The sequence below is a fragment of the Aedes albopictus genome, chromosome 1 (genome assembly GCF_035046485.1).
Source record: "Aedes albopictus strain Foshan chromosome 1, AalbF5, whole genome shotgun sequence".
Classification (NCBI taxonomy): Eukaryota; Metazoa; Arthropoda; class Insecta; order Diptera; family Culicidae; genus Aedes; species Aedes albopictus.
The window spans coordinates 139,219,578-139,240,931 of record NC_085136.1 but is presented as its reverse complement, the minus strand read 5'-3'; the positions used below and the strand labels follow the sequence as shown (position 1 = coordinate 139,240,931).

Below are 21,354 nucleotides of genomic sequence, written 5' to 3'. Positions count from 1 at the left end.
ACGCGCAAAAAGTAAACAGTGCCCAGTTTGCGTTTTCGTTGCCATCCGTCTTAGTTCCGAGTTTCTGTACGGAGGGTGAAACAAAGTAGGAATCGCGCGCGCTAGTTTTCGGTAATTCTCTCTACTTCTCCGGTTCATCTTATTTCTCGTGGGATTTCGGCTTTCAGTCCAAGAAAAGCGTTGATTTTCTTATCTCATCGCCAACGTTTCGATCCAGATGTTGGGATCTTCTTCAAGGCCTGCAGTTTATTTGTTCAATAAGGAAGGTTTTACATACTACATCTAGATTACACTTACTCGAAATTAATAAATTTGTCTGCTCCCGTGTTGATTGTCGCGTTTTGATTTGGCACAAATCTCACTGTGGATTTAAAGCCGTTAGAGAAGTAGTTTTGGGAACACGGAATATAAGGGTACATACTTTACTGCCAGCACCCTTAAATGGGTGAGTGGTTCATCCTTTGTTCGACGACTTCGGAGACTCAGCAAGTGGTGTGAACTAGTGAACATTCGGTATGATTTGGAGGGCATCCTTAGCCTATTGGATGTAGCAACCAAAGACAAAAATAAAACCAGTTCAATATGATTATCCGGTGAGTTCGATCATTGTTGTTCTCTTTTATATTTGAACATGACATATCTTCACTAACAAGAGGCCTACTAAAAAGTGCTGCTTGCTCATAGAAAAAAAAAGGATGATGGATAGGTCCCAAAATCATAGACGGAATCATAAAAGTTTTTTTTTTATTCTATGAATTCTATGCATGGTTCTACCTCACCAAACCATAACTTTATGAATCTGGTGGTAAAGCATCAGGATCTGCATCCAAGTTTATGAAAATTATTCTTGGCTTCATGAATGCTTCTCATGATCCCAGTTGATTTAATCACAGGCAGTCTTGTAAACATTCGATATTTTTCACTACCTTCATTTCGTTGCCGCAGTCGGATGTCAGCTTGCTTTGTTACATTCGTGCGCTACCGCTACCTCTTACACACAACACGAGCGGTAAAACGATATTCAATAAACATAAGAAAGCGTCAAATCAATATCGTCTTACACGATGACATTTGTCTATTTCTAGCTTTTCGCATAGATTTACAGCCAATCCAGATTATGATTGTTAGTATTAATTTATTCTTGCATGTTGCATTGAATACGACACACATTTGGCCAACACAGCTCTCATTATGGAAGAAGACAGGAATAGCAAAAGCCGAACCGTCTCCCGAAGACGCTATCGTGGTAAAGTGCATTCGTTTGACATTTTTTGTTCCGTACAGTAGTTTGATTGCTTGTGTGGTGAATTAGCCTGTGCATGCCGGCAGGATCGACATACGAATGACACTAATGAGTGGAGCTTTTTTTGTCGACGATTTAAAGCTTTCAACAGTGTTCGACATTCGATGAGAAAATCTTATTGGAATCTAATTGGAATAATAAACAACAGCTTTTCTCATTGAACCCTCGTTCACTTAATTTTAATTCAACCGTTATTTTAATTTTCAGATTATAATATCTCACAAATCGCGAAAATCGCAACCCGAAATTTTTAGCAAATACACATCAAGAGGTATATTTTGGTGTTTTTAAAATATTTGATCTTTTGTAATAGTATTAATAAAGGTGGTGCCTCTCCAAATTTTCGGCAGAATGTATGCCTAGTATTAATGTGTATTTGCTAAAAAAAAACAGGTTGAATTTTTTTTGGGTTTTGTGAGATATACAATCTGAAAATTACACCATTAAATTAATTAATTAATTAAAGACATTTTGTTAGATGGAGTGTAACGACGGTAAATAATCAAATTTAACTTCCAACCGTTGAAAAATCACCTTTCTAGTTTGCAGTTTTGCATTAACCGTAGTGTGGCCAGCAAAAAAAAAAAACCCGCAGAATGCCAACAGATTACCCGGGTACCCAGGAAACTGAAATGATCATATCTCAGTCAATTTTCCACCGATTTTTTTTCTTTTTTTTTTGGCTCATTCAACTCACAAACTCATTACCTATCGAGATAATATTTCAAATATTATATTTGGTTGGACCGGTCCGATCAACGTGGCTGAAAATCCGGATTTCTCTCATGTTTTTATACAAAACAATGCTCGGGATTTTTGGTAGATTAGTAGCAATATCGGTATCAATCCTGCCTCAATTGCTTCAGCATATAGTGTCTGATCAGCCTGGGATCATAAAATGTGTTGACTTTGAAGCTGCGATTCCAGATCAGGCTTCCCGTGGGGGTTCTGGCTGGCCAGGGCTACTTTACGGTATACCAGGCTCAACAATGTGGGCTTCAATAAGCATATTCTCCCGAAAAAACGGTGAAAAATTGACGAAGATATGATCATTTCAGTTTCGTGGGTACCCGGGTAGGGGAAAAGCGGGTAACACCGTCAGGGTGGGTAAGCCCGTCACCCCAATGATTTTACCAGAAAACAGTTATTTAGTAGCTTTTCGGTCACACGCCTTATTTGTTTTTACCATTTTTACTCTTTCGAGACAAATGATACCAAAATTGACCTGTCAAACACGAAGAAAATAAACGAAACAATCGCACGCGTCATTGTACCAACGCCGGATGTAATATTTCGTCGGTAGAATTTAGCTTCTGGAATACAAAAGAAGTGCAAAAACTAACTTTCATCAATCATGTATTCTCATCTGTACTATTCTTTAGTGCCAAGACTCATTGAATGGTCAGTTTAAACAATTATTCAGAAATTACCGTGTAATTTAAGAAAAGTGACCTTATCGGGTAAGCCCGTCACTCTTCGGCGGGGGTAACACCGTCATGCTCTTCGGATCACCGGATGCTTGTTGAACTGGCTAGGCATTTCTATTAGATGCCACAAACTGATGACCAACCAGGAAAATTTCTATAGGGATCGCCCATAAATGCCGTAGCATTTTATGGGGGGGGGGTGAGTTGGAGTCTCGAATTATGCTACGAGCTATGTATTACGTATTGAAAAATAGACTACAAGGGGTGGAAGGGAGTGTCAAAAATCGTCAAAAAAATGCTACGTTATTTATTGACGACCCCATATGGGTTTCTCCTGGGATTCCTGCGGGATTTTTTTCTAAGGCTTCTTTCAGTACTTCCTACGGTTTATCCAACTAAATCTACTAGGATTTCTCCAGGAGTTCCTGCTTGGACTCTTCCTGATCCTTCTGGACCTTCTAAGGGCATAATTTGTGGATTATTTTTTCATCGATTGCAAATTTACTAGCGCCGCCTAGTGGCAGAATTCCGAAACACGTGTCCCGTTTTATATAAGTCTATGTCATACAGATCAACTTTGCCGAAGACACCAAATCATTGGATTCTGAGGTATGAGGTTTAGAAAATTTACATGCTCACTAGCACCGCTCAGTGGAGGAATTTCGAACTTCGTAACTCATCATTTGTAAGTTATTAGGGTATCCAATAATTTTTCCGAAGACACCATTTCTAATAATCAGGGTCTTGAGCTGTCGCATATCGTAACGTTTGCTTGACAACCTAATACATATGGTTCCTGTAGTGAAATTCAGCATCAAATTGTTGGTGGCGCCTCTGGCGCCCAAGTCACCAACTAATCATATGAACCAAAGTTCTAAATGGTAGATCTTTTCAAACCCTAAAACTTTGCTGAAGAAAATATTGCGCTATCTCTTAACACACCCGGGATAATTGGCCACACCCCCAAAAAGCCCAAATCCCAAAAGCTTAGTCTCCTATTAAGCGGATTCGAATTGCGCCCCCCGACCAGTGATTTTACAAGAGTATCGACTGTAAAATGATTGGTAAATCATCACTGCACTTCATAAATGTAATGAAAATATTTTAAAATTGAAATCTTCAAATGTATCAATATAAAAACATATATGACGGACTTACCCCATAGGGGTGACGGTCTTACCCGCACTGAATTTAAAACATCGATATTTATTATGGTTGTGTTATGTGCATTGTTCGCCAGAATTAACATAATTTAACAATTCTAATGCACAAGAATTATAAAAAACTAATGAATCAAATATTCTGCGTACTGAAAATATCAATTTTCGTCTTACATTTATTTTGAAAAATCCAAATGCTTAAGGTGACGGGGTTACCCCTTCCTCCCCTACCCTGGCGGCATTCCACGTAAAACATACGATTCCAATAAAATTTTCTCATCGAATGTCGAACACTGTTAAAAGCTTTGAAAGGCCGACAAAAAAGCTCCACTCATTAGTGTCATTCGTATGTCGATCCTGCCGGCATGCACAGGATAATGTCGGAGACAAAGGAGGCCGAATATCGACGAAAAGGTTCAAATGACTGTGATCTCTAACAAGACTGATCACAGCTTCATGATTATAGTTTCCATTTTTGGTCGTCAAAATCCAAAACAATAACGGGTGCTTAGCGTTATGGTGAAATCAATCATAAAATTAATGTATGATAATCATGGTGTATAACATAAAATCATAAAAATATCGAGAAACTATGAGTCATATTCATCATCTTGGAAAGGATTTTTTTCCGTGAGCAATCATAATGCTTTTCAACTGCTTTTTAAATACTGAGAGCAAAAAGGATGGAAGATATGCTATGTATTTGACAGCATGCATACTCATTCTTGGTGATTTCAATCTCAGTGGGATCATCTGGCAACAAGATTCAATGGAAACCTACTTCCCCAACCCTGCGCACTCGTCCATGTCGCTCACTTCACGAAACCTGCTGGACGCGTACTCCACCGCTGGGCTGAAGCAGCTCAACTCAATCAAAAACGATAACGGAAGGACTCTTGATTTGTGTTTTATCAGCGAAGATTTGTCACAACATTGCGCCGTCTTACGAGCGCCATCTGCCTTAGTTAAGGACTGCCGGCATCACCCAGCTCTGCTTATTACTGTGGAAAACAAAACCTTGCTTCAGTTCAACGACACCACAGAGAGCGTTTTTTATGATTTTCGTAAGGCAGACTTTGTTGGCATGAATACCTTTCTTCAAGGTGTTGATTGGACCGAGTTGCTTCACGATGACGATGTAAATCATGCTGCTTCGTCATTATCTAGTATTCTTCTCTATGCTATTCAACAGTATGTGCCGCTTCGAACTCGAACTGAGCCAATGAAACCCACCTGGTCGAACTCGCAACTTAAACACCTTAAGCGACTTAAGAGGGCAGCGCTTAGAAAGCATAGTAAATACCGTTCTGACACAACTAGAATCGCGTATTCTGACGCCAACGAAGCGTATTCTAGGCTCAATGATCATCTGTACAACGCACAACAAATCCAGATTCAAAGCCGCCTCAAGTCAGACCCTAAGAGTTTTTGGCGTTACGTGAATGATCAGCGGAATCAAACAGGTCTACCGGCATCGATGTCCAATGGAGTAGGTGTGGATGTGTGTTCTACGACAGAAATAGCAGATATGTTCCGTACCCAGTTTCGAAGCGTGTTCACCGACGAAGTACTTACTGCCGAGGATATCAACACTACAACTTCCACCATCCCGCGCCTGCCTAATCCAGGTTTCCAGGTCTCCATTACTTCCGATACAGTCATCTGTGCTTCGAGAAAATTGAAGTCATCGACAGGATGTGGTCCGGATTGTATTCCATCTCTTCTACTTAAAAGATGTGCTACTTCTTTGGCGACACCTCTTGCCGGAATTTTCAACAAGTCGCTAACTACTGGGGAATTTCCGGCCTGCTGGAAAGACTCCTTCGTATTTCCCGTATACAAGAAAGGCTGCAGAATGAACGTAGCTAATTACCGTGGTATTACCTCGCTGAGCGCCATCTCCAAGTTGTTTGAGCTAATTGTCCTCGATAAGTTGTTTCATGAGTGTGCACATTATATTTCGAAGAACCAACACGGATTCATGCCCAAGCGATCAACATCTTCCAATCTGGCAACGTTCACTTCATTCATCCTCCGTGAGATGGAAAAGGGTCATCAAGTGGACGCTGTTTACACAGACCTTTCCGCGGCATTCGACAAAATGAACCATGCGATTGCCCTTGCCAAATTTGAAAAATTGGGTTTCGATGGCAATTCACTCAACTGGCTTCGCTCTTATCTGACTGGTCGTAGTATGTCAGTTAAAATTGGTGATCATGTATCACTGCCATTTTTGGTCACTTCTGGTGTCCCACAAGGAAGCCATCTTGGACCGTTTTTGTTTTTGATGTACATGAACGATGTCAATTTTATCCTGAAATGTTTAACATTATCGTACGCTGATGATCTGAAGCTTTACCAGGTTATTAAAACTCCGAATGATGCATCTTTCCTGCAGCAGCAACTTCAGACTTTTGCTGATTGGTGCCATCGTAATCGGATGCTATTGAATGCTTCGAAATGTTCGGTTATTTCTTTTGGTCGAAAGCATTTGCCGTATCAACACAACTACCACTTAGATAATACTAGCTTAGATAATACCACTTAGATAATACGACGCGTAGTGCGTCATCAGCATCATTGAAATCTCGCTCGAAATTTCAAAGTGATAAAACTCAGTTACCAAAGCACAAATTTGGATGAAAATGTATCATCCCATATGCTCACTCGTGGTGAGTGTGATGATACTTTTTCTACTGCGTGACTGCAAAGTTGCCCGTTTTTTATCACTTCAAAAACGCGAGGCAAACAATCATTGAAAATTAAAAAGTCAATGATTCCTATGAAAATTCTGTGATGCACCAAGTCACCTTAAAGCGTGAGACTACAGTTAAAGATTTGGGAGTTATGCTAGACAGCAAACTGTCCTTCAAACATCACGTGTCGTATATTGTGTCCAAGGCTTCCTCTCAATTAGGGTTCATTTTTCGCTTCGCAAAAAAATTCAAGGATGTTTATTGCTTGAAAGCATTGTATTGCTCATTGGTTCGTCCTATTTTAGAATACTCTTCTGTAGTTTGGGCACCGTACTACATGACTGATATCCAACGAATCGAAGGAATACAGCGCAAATTCGTTCGATTCGCCCTCCGATTTCTTTACTGGAGAGATCCTTTTAACTTGCCCAGCTATGAAGACCGTTGTCGGCTCATTGACATGGAACTTCTTCAAGCAAGGAGAAATGTTGCCAAATCATGTTTCATCGGTGATCTCTTGCAGAATAATATCGACTGTCCTGAGTTACTTGGGAAAATTAAAATTAATACTCGCAGACGTAATCTACGGTCGCACTCATTTTTAAGTTTGAATTACTCTAGAACCAACTATGCTGTTAACGAACCGTTTCAAAGTATGTGCAGTATTTTCAATAGATGTTATGAGGTTTCTGATTTTCATGTTTCCCGTGCAGTTAATAAGAGTAGATTTAAGAAGATTTTATGTTAGTTTTAAGTAGTTAAATATTAAGTATTTGTCATTGGGGTGTGTATTTTACCTGTTGACAGTAATAATGAATAAATAAATAAGCATGTTGTCTTTCTTTTACAGGGATTATGTTTCTGTTTACAAATTTGTGCATCTAGATTTTTGAACACATTTTCAAAACATATCTCAATATGTACTGGATGAAACTTTTTTTTGTGTTACAGCTTATACCTAAACTTTTCATATGCAGCTTCGTCTGAGGTTTTGTTTTCACTACAAAAAATGTGCTGATGTAGTTGACAATGTTTAAAAATGTACCTTATTTTGCACATATAATCTGCCAAACGTTTTCCACCAACAAAAGTGCATTAACTGAACGAAAAATGCATAGGACCTACTCTTCATATGTAGTTTAGTAGGTCCTGTATGAAAATATTTCATTGAGAGAGTTTAAAAAAGTTAAAAACACTTGGCACTTTTATTGATCAAAATATAATAAATTTCTAAATAACACTCTAAACATATACAGATTTGTCATATTTTTTACAGTGAATATAAAACCTCAAACGAAGCTACATATGAAAGCCTTAGGTATAAGCTGTCACACAAAAAATGAAACAGTTTCACCGAGTACATATTGAGATATAATGTTTTAAAAATGTGTTCAAAAATCTTATAATTTAATGGGAGAACATTGGAAAGAATAAATCCCGAAAATTCATTTCAGGTTCTTCTAGATATTCTATCAACGATTTTGAAAATACTTCTCATCGCTTTGGAATTCAGCCAAATCTTCCCTCAAAATATTATTGCTCCAAAAACTACAACAAATTTTGAATATTGTCGGCTAGTTTTACGATTTTTCGCAAATAACTATAATTACGCTGAATTTCTTCAGTTTGAGTACCAGCTTTCTAACAAAAACTCTTTAGACATAACGTCTACAGGTTAACGAGAATTTCTTCAGCCATCTTTAGAAAACATCAAAACTCTACCAAGTCCTTCAAAATTCGTATAAAAACTCTGATTTTTTTCAATTTCTTTTAATTTGTGATCTTTAACTAACTATGCTAGTTCCTCACAAAAAACTCAGGAGATATTCTCAAACATTATTGATGTTTCTTCAAAAAATTCTGATGAACAAGTGCCATGAGATAAATCTCTAGTGTTTGAAACATTTGTTCAACATTAAGACGAAAAGAATTTGAGAATCTTCGGATTCATAAAACTCAGTGCAGAAAAAGCCAGGTTCATATTGAATCTAAACAAAAGAGATCTCAGGGTAATTACTGGTCTGATGACTGGCTACTGCCCGAGTAAATATCATCTAAGTAAGATTGGAAAAATCCAATCCTCCGAGTGTCGTTTCTGTCAAACGGAAAACGAAACTGCCGCACATTTATTCTGCAACTGTGGAGTGCTGTCCCATCAAAGATTGGCGTAAAGGTTTTAGAGCCCTTGGAAATTTGGCGAAGTAATCCCAACAGAGTAGGTAATAAACTTTATAAAATGAGTTGTGCCTATTTGGGATCAGGTCCATCACATCTCAATTGTGACAGGATATTTGACTAGCACCAAATTAAGTATGGATCATACCACAATATTCCTAAATAGTGGACACAGTGGTTAAAAGGCTCTACAGATGAGGGATGAAAAAATCTTCGTTATCTACGAAGTTTCGGGCAGAATTTCCCTCGAAGTTCTACCAAAAACGGCTTCAAAAATATTTAAAAAAAACTAGAAGAAAAAGTCTGACCAATGTTTAGCACTAAAATCGTCCTGATTGACTTTAGGATTCCTTGAAAATTCAGCTTTTATGTACTGGTGAAATGAAAATCCCTGGTAATTCGATTTGTTCTAGCGTCACCCTGTGAAAACAATGGGAAAATGCTCCACATTTGGTCAAACAGTTTTTTTTGCTTTATCTTTTTCATTTAAAATGTCTCATCTAAGTCGTCAAAGAACCACTTTTAGAGCTAAAAAACGCACATTTTCGCGCACAAAGAATGTTGCTGCGCTATTCCGTTCAAAAAGACACTTTTTGACAATTTTTTTTTTTTGAGTTGCAGAAACGATTTTTTGGTATGTTTTATAACAATATTTCTGTTACGGGCGTTAAACCCGTCGACACTACAGCAGAAATTTTCCACAGGGATGCTGCCGATCTGACGGATTGCTTGTCATCCATCGGCTCCAATGATGTAGGGACGAAGATTCATGTCAAAACAACGCGAAAAAGAAAGTGAAATAGCCAGTCGTCTCACGACACCACAAACAAAAAAAAGAAAGTGAAATGAGGACGTTTAAATTATTGAAACTGGACAGAATTTCTTATTGGATTAGTTGCTACTAGTGAGATTAAGTGAGTTACAGATGCAAATGAATTGGAAAACTAATAACTCTTATACAAACTACACATACAAAACATTTTAGGTTAGCTTAATGAACTACTTACGACTATCTTTGGTTGAGTATTAATTATGAAATAGGCTCCTAAAATATTTCTTACGGACGCAAACTGTGAGCAAAACTTAAATACTATAGCTGAACTTATAACTAAGACTTCAAAACTTACTGAACTAGGTAATTGGACAGAACGGTTGATGACGTAGGGATCATAGACTGAAGTCACAAAATTGTGAGTATAGACAATAGTAAACATGACCAACAATAACAGTAAGTTATCTTTTAGCTTTAATGACTTTTCGTAAATACAAGAAATTGCTACTAAAACCGTGATTTTGTTCTACGTCTTGTTTAGCTGGGAGTTCGTCCTTTCCTGCAGCCTTCTTTAGCTTCAAGAAAGCAATTTTTGTGTTTTTGATTCTTAAAATGTCTGACGGAAAAGCTTCTACCACTAGCACACATGCTAGAATTTATGACTCGATTCGATATACATAAAATTATTGACGACAAATTAATGTCCAAACCACTCTAAATCGCAATATGCATTACATTGGGGCAGGTAAGTGCCTACGCCCTAACCTAGAGTCGACCCCAGCACGTCACAGTCAGTCCCAGAGTCACGAGTCCCGTGTTAGATGCGCGAATAAAATTTTATTGGCTTGCGATTAGCGAACGTGGAGCAAAGCATTCGTTCACGTTTCACGCAACAACCATACCTACTACTTCACACGCAGAACACAGACCGAGTACAATCACCTTTTCCTAGTCTAGTATGTACAGTAGGTAATGTGCGCGCCTTTACCCGATGGAGACAATTCTCCGCCGCCAAGATCTTCTGTGGTGCTGTTCTCGACAACCACGACGACGACGACGACGACGATCTAAGAAGCATAGTTGTACATATAACCCACAACTCGATGGGACAAAAATACAACTTGATTCAATGCAAATGAAATAAATATTCCGCTAAAGCTGCACCGGCTTCGCTTGGCACCGATCGCTTTCAGACAGTCAGTCAGCCAGATCATGTTAATGTGTTAATGAAAAGCTCGTTCTTTTGGCTGGTACACACCCTTCCGAGCAGCCGTAAATGAAAATATTTAGATTAGATATAGATGTGGGTAACCCTACTACTAAGCGGTATCAACACCTTGGGATTATGAGGCCTCCAGACGCGGAGAGTGAGTGGTCTGGCCACCACGTAGGTATTGTGAGCGAATTCTTTCAGGCACACTGCGCGTAGTGCTCGCCGATTGTGAGGTAAGCTGCGTTTCTGTTATCTGACTGGGTTACATGGTTGGGTTATTGCATTGGGTGAATCGAGTCAAACGTAAATAGAATGGTGATGTGGGGGCGTATGATGTATTAACATGATACATAAAAAAGTATAAGCAGAATAATATCATTTCAAGCTATACATGCATTAGTTGTATATGTAGAGAAGAGGGAGAAAGTAGAACAGATAGAAAGACAAAAAGTAGGTGAGGGACGGGTCAGAAATTGAACCCAGGATTGACCCATCGAACCCGTTACGGGTAAAACTCATACACAATCAGAGAAGCTCCAAGCTTTAGAGCACAAGGATTAGAGGGATTAGTATGGAACGAGCTCACCAATTCATTGAAAACTGACCAACACATGTTACCAACACTAGAACGTACCGTTTTAAGATACTCTGCCTATTGCATGAGCTCAAACGAATTCTAATCATTTTCATAGTAAATTTCAAACGAAATTGAGTCGTCATTTTAGAGAAAATTCGTGAGAAAAACTTACTGAGGAAGTTACTGATTGGATTCCTGAAGATGTTCCTAGGATGCTGTTAAATATTTGTATAAGCATTCCTGGTCAAAGTACTAATGGAATAAGATCCACGTCGAAACGAGCTAAATTGTACGGTCATTCTGTGTTTCAGAAGTTCCTTTCTTAAAATCTGATCTCGAGAGCTTTTCAACAGATTAGCAGTTTTTTTTTTTCTCAGATATACGTTCAGGGATACCCTGAATTCATTCCAAAGCGCTTTCAAGAATTTCACCAAAATTTCTATCCAGGGTTTCTTCTTGAATTACTCCAGAATTTCCAAATGCGCGTACTAAATACATTCCGGGGCTACACCATGAAATTTTCCCGCGATTCCTTTCTGAACTTTTCCATGATAAGATCGCATCCGGCATTCAACCCAAATTCCTGATATCGTAAACAACCTTGTGTTAAAGAGTCACAGTGGACTTACCAGATTGGTAGGCACGTTGGCTCACATGAAAAGGAACGTTAGCCAGATGAACATCACGGATGTGATGATCCACAATGCGTTCCAACCATTTCAGAAAAAAACGAGCTGATAGGTCTGAAACTCTCTGCTTCTTCATACAAAGCAAGTTCGGAGTGTACTTTACTTACAGCAATAACCCGCCAATATTTGGGAATATACCCTGTAGCAAAACTACAAACAAATAGTTTTTTTTTAAACATGCTTGAAATAATCAGATCCTTTTTGTAGCAAAATAGGATAAATCCCATCTGCCCCAGGAGATTTGAAAGGAGCAAAGCTATTTAGTTCTCTCACTCAATCGATTCTATAATTACAATACTCCGTGCTGTAGCCAGAGAATCATAGCTATAAGATAAGACATCAAATTCATCCGAAGATGTGATATCCACACATCCGGGGAAGTGTGTGCTGAATAAGCATTCAAGAACTTCCTCATTAGAGAAGTTAAATTGCCAAAGGTTTTTCCAGCCGGATCGTTCAACAGATCGGAGAGCTTTCCTGTGCCAACCTGAAAGCATCCGAGCCCGAACGTCGTCTGTTCTAACTCTTTCTACATTGTTTCTTGAGCTTCGCCAGATCAGTGTTCCTCTTGTAGTCTTCACAGACCGCAGAGGGCGAGCTTCTTCAAAAGCTTCCATGATGGAAGGTCGTTTTAGTATCAACGGCTTCATCTAAATCGCATGGAGTGTCAATGGATGGTGAGTATCCATGATACAGTTAGTTGACCGGGGATTCCTGAAACGCAAAGTTTGCAAAGTACCATTTAAATGTTCAAAAAAGATCTACATGGTGGTCAGATAAAGATTCTTCATCTTGGTCAACTCGTGACTAATTCTAATAGAGCAATGCATTGTGTCACACTTCTTCTCTAGCAGATACCATAAAGATTGGGCGGTTACCAATGTTAAGTAATCCAAGATGTGTACTACTTAAGTATTCCATCAAACTGGAGCCTCTCTAGTTGATGTCTGAGCTGCCCCAGTTTTTATGGTGAGCATTAGCATAATTGCCAACAATTATCGGAAGGCCCTTTGAAGTGCAATATGCGATGACTTATTTGAAAACATCCGTAGGGAATGGTTCATGATGCGGTAAATAAACCGAACAATAGACGTATTTCCTGTTGAGGTTTCTAACCGAAACATCTATTGAAATAATACATATGTACATCTTTTGTGGTTTATTCAGAGACGAATGTAGCAACGATTGCATTGTTGACAAGCACACATGCTCGAGGTATGACACGCGAGTTTTCCATTTCATTTTAACTAAAGGTAGCAAACACCGGGTTCACAAGTTTTCCTAGATAGAAATTCCCCTTACGAAAGTAAGGTTCTTGGACTGAAGGCCACTTGGGCTGTACCTTTTCGTATAAGTCTGCAAAGGTTGATCGTTGCTGTTCTTTTATGCAGAAGATTGATTTGAGTTACCCTAACCGTAGCCACTACCCAAACTAGACAAGATTAAACTCTTCACAATCACAGCACAACAAAGAACAGCAGCAATAAAATCAGATCGGTTGCGATTGGAAAACGCCAAAGTCGAGGATACACAGAATACACTATCTGTAAAGAATACACTATCTGTAAAAATGACAGCTGATTGTCTCGGAGAAACACAAGGTCCACTGCATCACTGCTCCTGTTAGCGCAGTATGGGCAAACTACTGTGGGGGCGCCCTGGTGCTCCACAGGCTCCGTTAGCGGTTCCTAGGCACGGTAAGCATATAGTCGCATCACACCATGAACTCTTACCACGGACTCTTACCACCGGAACAGGCGATCCGTAGTGTTATGCTTGGCCAGTTGAGATAATCGCTACCGACACTAGACAGCTATCTAGGCTGATCGAGAAAAGAAGTTAATATTGATGATCAACTTTATACGGGCTCGATCAGCCTGCAGAAGTTCTATCCAGGGTTTCTTCTTAATTTCTTCCGGGGTTCCCGAATGCGCGTACTGGATACATTCCGAGGCTTCTCCATGAAATTCTCCCGCAATTCATTTCTGAACTGTTCCCGTAACTACTACTATGGTCGCTTCCGGCATTTAATCCAAGCTCTTCCTTCATTCTTCTTGGATTTAATCACATGATGTCCTCTGGAATTTCATTTATAATTTCTTCTGAAGGATTTCCTCCAGGAAATCGTTGCAGGATTTTCTTATGGATTTAGCTCCAAGAATTCGTCCCAGGATTCTGTCAGAATTCTGTCTGGCCTCTACAATGGCAAGGTCGAAGACGGTGTAATTGGCTTTTTATAGAATTCCGTCTGGATTTTTCGTGAGACTCCTTCCGGAATTTCTCTATCCATTCCTTGGAGGAATGGATCTGTCATAGCTCTGCGAAATGCTCCCGGTATTCATCTAATAGCTTCCAGGTTTTGTCAATGAATGCATGTCGAAATTCTTCCGAGGATTATGGCAGGAGCTGTTTGAAGTACAAGATATTTATTCTTGAAATCGTTGCAAAACTTTTCCCGGAAATTGTTTCGGATTTGTTCTGGAATTTTATAGTGGATTTGTCGTAGATTTCTGCTAGAGTTTTTTTTTCATCCTACCCTTATTCTTCTCAGCATTCCCCAGGGATATCCTAGGAGAGATTCCGGGAGAAGCCCTTGAACTTTTCGCAAGGATCTAGTAAGTTGATTTTAAAAGAAACTTTAGGAAAAAATCCTGGGAAAACTCCAAGAGAAATTTCCCAAAAAAAATCACAGAAGAAACTTTGAATACATTTCTGCAAGGAACTCTTGAGAGGAACTTTAGGACATTCATGTGAAATTCCGGAATCAGTTCTGGGGAAAATTCTGAGAATACTTTGGGAAGAAACTCAGGAGGATCTTTGTAATAAATCTCTAGGTGAAATTCTGGCAGATACCGTTAAAAATTCCGAGGAGAAGCTCCAGAAGGACATATCGCGAGCCACTACTGGAGAAATCCAGGAGGACTTCTGGAAAGATCCGGGAGAAAACTGTGGAATAAATCGCGAATCAATCTCTAGGAGATATCTCATGAAAAACTGTTGGAAACAACCCAGAACAGAGCTTCTGAAGCTTCCGAGAATCTCTGGGAAAACTCAAAAAAAAAATCGGGAAAAAACTTTCAGACAGATTTCGCAAATAATTTCAAAGAGAAACTTCCAAAATAATCCCAGGAAAAACTATATTTCTGGAAGATATCGTGAAAGATACATTGGAATAAATTCTAGGAAACCTTTGAGATAATTTCCGGAAGGGTTTCCGGGGAAAAACCCGCAAGGAATTCGGGGAACAACTTCGGTAAACCCTGTGAAATATATCTCGGGAGGAACTCCTGCAGCAATCACGGGTGAAAATCCAAGTGCATTCCAAGGAGGAATCTCTTGGAACAACTTTCAGGCCAAGTAACGTTTTGAAGACCAATTAGTCTCGGAGAGGTTCTAAAAGCCTTTATAAAACCAAAACTATTTTATTTTGATTTTATAATGGGTTTAACTACCTCTGGGAGTCCTTCTAACTTAAAAATGTTACTTGCTTGCTGAATAATTTTAGCAGGTACCATCTACGCCGTCAACAAGGCCGTCAAGAATAGTTCCATTGCGAAGAAAGGCCGTTCATAGACAACACAGCCTTTATGGGCGGAGCAAGGCAGGAGTTCTAGTACGGTGAAAGTTGTTGGGATTGTGTGTTGAGAGACTCCATATTTGTTGGCAGGCGAATAAGAAACACGTGTAACTTTTTCATAAGATTCTAATGCATACATGAAAAACACATTCTGACGCTTGATGAAATTAAAAAACTGAGTAGTTTAAAATACAGTACTTGGTCCTCAGAGCCTTAGCCATAGTCAAAGCGGTGCTCAACAGTCAGACAAAGCCTTATCAATGTTCTTGCAATAACGGTCGAAATTTTCATACATGTCCTCAGCGATGCAGTCATAGAGTGCTCATTGGTACACATCAGCTCATGATGGTCCCCCAGATAGCATACCTCCTAAAGAAGACTTAAATAGAGAAAGAGAGTGCTTGGGCGTCCATCAGCCTGCAATTATGCAACGGCAGCTACAATAACAAATAACCCCATCATCAGAAGTCCCGAAACCGTGACATAACAACACTTTGGTTGACACGACAACAACGTTCGGTCGGTGACTGGAGGCATCATCTGCGCCGAGGAAGCGTCTGGCCCTGTCTGAAACCCGGAAGCAGCAGAGCTGAGTGGAAAGATTTATTAAACATTACACACAACGATTTTTCTCGGCTTGTTGAATCGAGGGAACCCTTGCGGCATAAGACCGGTTCAGGATTCGGTGAAATCGTTCTATTTCTGTAACTAACAAAACAAAACAAGTTTCCTAAAATCAGTGAAAACCAGGAAAATCCTTTACGGTTTCGAAAACATCATTCTAAAATGTTTGTCAATAGTTGCATATAAAAAACTGAGCGAATGAATCTAAGCAGCAAGGATTTATAAAAGAAGTAGAGAAAAACTTGATTAAGATAAAAAAAACAAATGTGTTAAATAAAAGCAATCAATCAAATTCATCCTGTTGGATTTGGTGGTTCGGACCTCCTCAAAGAAACACGCACTTCTCTGATGGTGATGATACTTGAAGCTGAAATGTTTAATTATTATAATATTTTGGGTGATCGGGTGTAGTTTTGCTGCTTACAATTTGGTCTCATTCACCGGGATAAATCCAACAAATCTATTTCTATAGCGCGCGTGCAACGCGGACCTAATGGTGATTATGCATATTTATAAATTGCAGGTTAACCCTCTAATACCCAATCCCGCCTTTAGACGGGGTATAGTTTGAGCATTTTTGTAAATTTTGTTTCGTGGAAAATCATTTTTTTTATATTTTTGGCTGATATTTAGGACTATTCTGTATATCTCAAAATGGTTTTTGGTGTATTTTAAAACGTATTTACATTTTTTAAAAATCATTGAAAAATTCATGTTTTAGTCACCTTTTAGAAGTCATTGTTTATTTTGTATTGAATCGCTACAATTAACATATTTTAAATTTTTCCCAAATCATTCTATCCTTGTTTAATACTTTAAGGGAATCGAATACACTCTAAAATTATTTTCCTTAAAATTACACGAAAAATAAAATTTTCTGTGAAAAAAATTAAAATAATATTATTTAAACAATAATCATAAAATCTCAAAATGTTTTCATCTCAAAAAATCCGTTCCCCAAATTGGCTTCCAGGAAAAATATAAAAGTGTGGGGATGTTCAAAAATAAAAATTAGAAAAATCAAAAACTGAAATTCACGAAATCGAGAATTAAAAAGAATCATCTTCCAAAACATGTTTAAATCGATTTTAGATGACAAAAAATGATATTTAGATCAAAATCAAAAATTTGGGTACTAGAGGGTTAAGGCGATGTACTGTAGGTACTACTTACAATAATAATAATTCACTGTCTAGCAGACTGTGCACTAAACTCAAATCAATCAACTATTCTTGACCGTTCCTGACAACCGAATTCATTTGGTAAAGAAATAAACAAAATTATTACAAAATTCAGAATCGTATGCAATAAGCGATATAAACACGTCGCGATTGCTCTGACTTCTAGCTGTCCTCACATAGATATAAGCTAGCATTTGACTTCTTATTGACGTTAGTATATCGGACAGCTGCGACTCATGTAATATTTACCGGACAGATATAGCTGGGCAGGCTTCGAGTCAGAAGCTGCACGAGGCGGTTCGAAGGCAGTGGTGCTAGTATTGCCAACACATCCAAAAACACAAAAAATGTTAAGCCGAAAAAAACTCTTTAAAACAACCCAGGTAACCAATGAGCATTTGAATAAGCCGTATTTCTGTTTTATATCTGCATTAGACCTGCTTACTACCGTATGATAGCAGTTCGACTGCTAAACTGCCCTATATTAGCAATTGAAGTGCTTCTTAAAATCTGACAGCAGTTATGTAGCATTTCAGATGCACGGTATGTTTTGGTCAACAAGCATCACAACTGCTACATTAGTGCCATAAAACTGCTAAGTGCGATGAGGGATGCTAAGCCCACAGCACATTTCCACTTTTCTAATTTACGTGCCCCGGCTGTAGATACCATTATCATTCGCTTGTCCTGTCATTCATAGAGTAGCAACTAAAAAAACATGCTTTGACAAATAAATTCCATGGATTTGGCTACCTTCCAATGCTCGATTTAATTATCAGCACATCTGACATCAGCACATCATCGATTTAATTATCAACATATCTGACGACCAACTGCCGGTGTAATATTCAAGCTTTAAATTGATCAAAAAACCATCGCACTTTATTTAATCATCTATAGCTTACATCGTAGCGCGGTTCAGCACCATCGCCAACCCGAGGATCGAGGGATCTAATCCCAATTTCGCCGATATCAGCAAAAAAAACAACATCAGCATTTCAAAACGTGCCCCAAGCCTCAAAAGTTGCACAGGAGAGTGAGGATAAAAATAGAAGAGAAAGGGCCGTAAAATGGGCAGGGGTGATATTTTGTTTTTATTTTTGACAATCTGGGGGATAGGAAATTTAAGCATTTAATCAGCCGTAAATTGGGCCAAAACCTGCTTTTAAGTAGCACTTATGGCGCATATAGGGCAAATTAGCATTTAATGGCCTGCTGTAAAGGCGCATACAGTGCCGAATTAATGCCATTTTAACTGCTTATTGGTTACCTGGGAAGCATACTCTTGTTGTGTGTTTCGTTTGGCATAAAATTATGATTAAAGGAAATGAAATTATGATTATAACGGATGCATTAGGTTGTAATCTTTAAAATACAACACCAACCAGTCTGAAACCTCGTGCTGTACAGGCTCTTACCAACGGTCCTTCATTCGGTTCTTATTGATGCACTCCGACCAGAGAGCTACAGCAACGGAAAAGGCTCCACCACCGATGACTCCCTTGTTCCGTAGTTTCCATTGCATTGCAGTAGATAGCATCATCACCCCAGCCAGCAACAACGGAAAGAAATGGCCAGCCGGCCGGCGTTTTGTTTGTTGTAAATACCGGGTGGCATATGCAGCATGGATCCGGACGTTGAATACTTATTTCTTTCAGTCGTCAGAAATGGTATCGTTCCCACATCGTCCACGATTTTCGGACGGTGGATTCGACGACGACAACAACGATGAAAAGATGCACATCATTCATCATTCTGCAAGAGCTGCATAGAGGCGTCGAACGGATCCATCTGCCTAGACATTTGGTTTTACGGGTTTTCTTCCTCGGTCGGTCGACCAGCCTACCGAGCCAGGAGGACGGAAGAAGAATTTTTCCGGGTGGAAAAAGTGTTTCACTACGATTAGGCTGCTGAAAAGATAGGGATCTAGTGCGGACCACCACTTTTGGGGCATCATATGCTTCAGATTATTCGACAGCAAAAACGGAGCGACCAAATTGAGTGATGCGTGTGGGTTGGAAAATTAGCGGAAACACTAACAGACTGGGGGTTTATGGTGTTTTGGGCAATCACTTCAGTGTGGATTCCCGAACATTCCATCCATTTTCTTGGTTGAAAATTGCAGTGAATCAAGGCGAAACGATTTACAATGTGCTGACAAACATTTAAGCTTCAGTGTGGCTTGATATGCAGTGAGCTGTTCAAAGAAAATTGACCAGACTAAATTGGATTGGATTTGGATTGGATTTGGATTGGATTTGGATTGGATTTGGATTGGATTTGGATTGGATTTGGATTGGATTTGGATTGGATTTGGATTGGATTTGGATTGGATTTGGATTGGATTTGGATTGGATTTGGATTGGATTTGGATTGGATTTGGATTGGATTTGGATTGGATTTGGATTGGATTTGGATTGGATTTGGATTGGATTTGGATTGGATTTGGATTGGATTTGGATTGGATTTGGATTGGATTTGGATTGGATTTGGATTTGGATTGGATTTGGATTGGATTTGGATTGGATTTGGATTGGATTTGGATTGGATTTGGATTGGATTTGGATTGGATTTGGATTGGATTTGGATTGGATTTGGATTGGATTTGGATTGGATTTGGATTGGATTTGGATTGGATTTGGATTGGATTTGGATTGGATTTGGATTGGATTTGGATTGGATTTGGATTGGATTTGGATTGGATTTGGATTGGATTTGGATTGGATTTGGATTGGATTTGGATTGGATTTGGATTGGATTTGGATTGGATTTGGATTGGATTTGGATTGGATTTGGATTGGATTTGGATTGGATTTGGATTGGATTTGGATTGGATTTGGATTGGATTTGGATTGGATTTGGATTGGATTTGGATTGGATTTGGATCGGATTTGGATTGGATTAGGATTTGGATTGGATTTGGATTGGATTTGGATTGGATTTGGATTGGATTTGGATTGGATTTGGATTGAATTTGGATTGGATTTGGATTGGATTTGGATTGGATTTGGATTGGATTTGGATTGGATTTGGATTGGATTTGGATTGGATTTTGATTGGATTTGGATTGGATTTGGATTGGATTTTGATTGGATTTTGATTGGATTTTGATTGGATTTGGATTGGATTTGGATTGAATTTGGATTGGATTTGGATTGGATTTGGATTGGATTTGGATTGGATTTGGATTGGATTTGGATTGGATTTGGATTGGATTTGGATTGGATTTGGATTGGATTTGGATTGGATTTAGATTGGATTTGGATTGGATTTGGATTGGATTTGGATTGGATTTGGATTGGATTTGGATTGGATTTGGATTGGATTTGGATTGGATTTGGATTGGATTTGAATTGGATTTGGATTGGATTTGGATTGGATTTGGATTGGATTTGGATTGGATTTGGATTGGATTTGGATTGGATTTGGATTGGATTTGGATTGGATTTGGATTGGATTTGGATTGGATTTGGATTGGATTTGGATTGGATTTGGATTGGATTTGGATTGGATTTGGATTGGATTTGGATTGGATTTGGATTGGATTTGGATTGGATTTGGATTGGATTTGGATTGGATTTGGATTGGATTTGGATAGGATTTTTGGATTAACAATGATCGTAGTTTGGGATTTAACATTTAGATTCGATATAAACATTCCAGAGAGTTTCCGTTCCATGAGAGTTTCAAGGAGATTCCAGAGGGTTTCAGGAGTTTCCGGGCCATCTCTGGAATGCACTGTGCAAGGCTTTCAAGCGAATGCATGGACGTTTAGGGGATGTTCCAGGGATTCCCATGATGTTTCAGGGGATTTCAAGGGATTTCAGCGGAGTTCCAGAGGTGGTCCTGGGAGTCAGAGTGGGTTTCAGGGGGTGTCAAGGAGGTTGCAGAGGGTTCCAGGGGGCTTCAGAGGAGTTTCAATTGGTTGTAGGGAGTTTCTGGAATGTTCCAGGAATGTTG

The 21,354-nt window shown here is 39.0% G+C and overlaps 1 protein-coding gene across 6 annotated transcripts in view; it reads left to right on the top strand.

Moving 5' to 3' along the window:
* Window positions 1-21,354, top strand: part of LOC115259365 (uncharacterized) — a 298,623-nt gene that overhangs the window by 192,647 nt on the left and 84,622 nt on the right. The gene's annotated exons all lie outside the window — the stretch shown is intronic.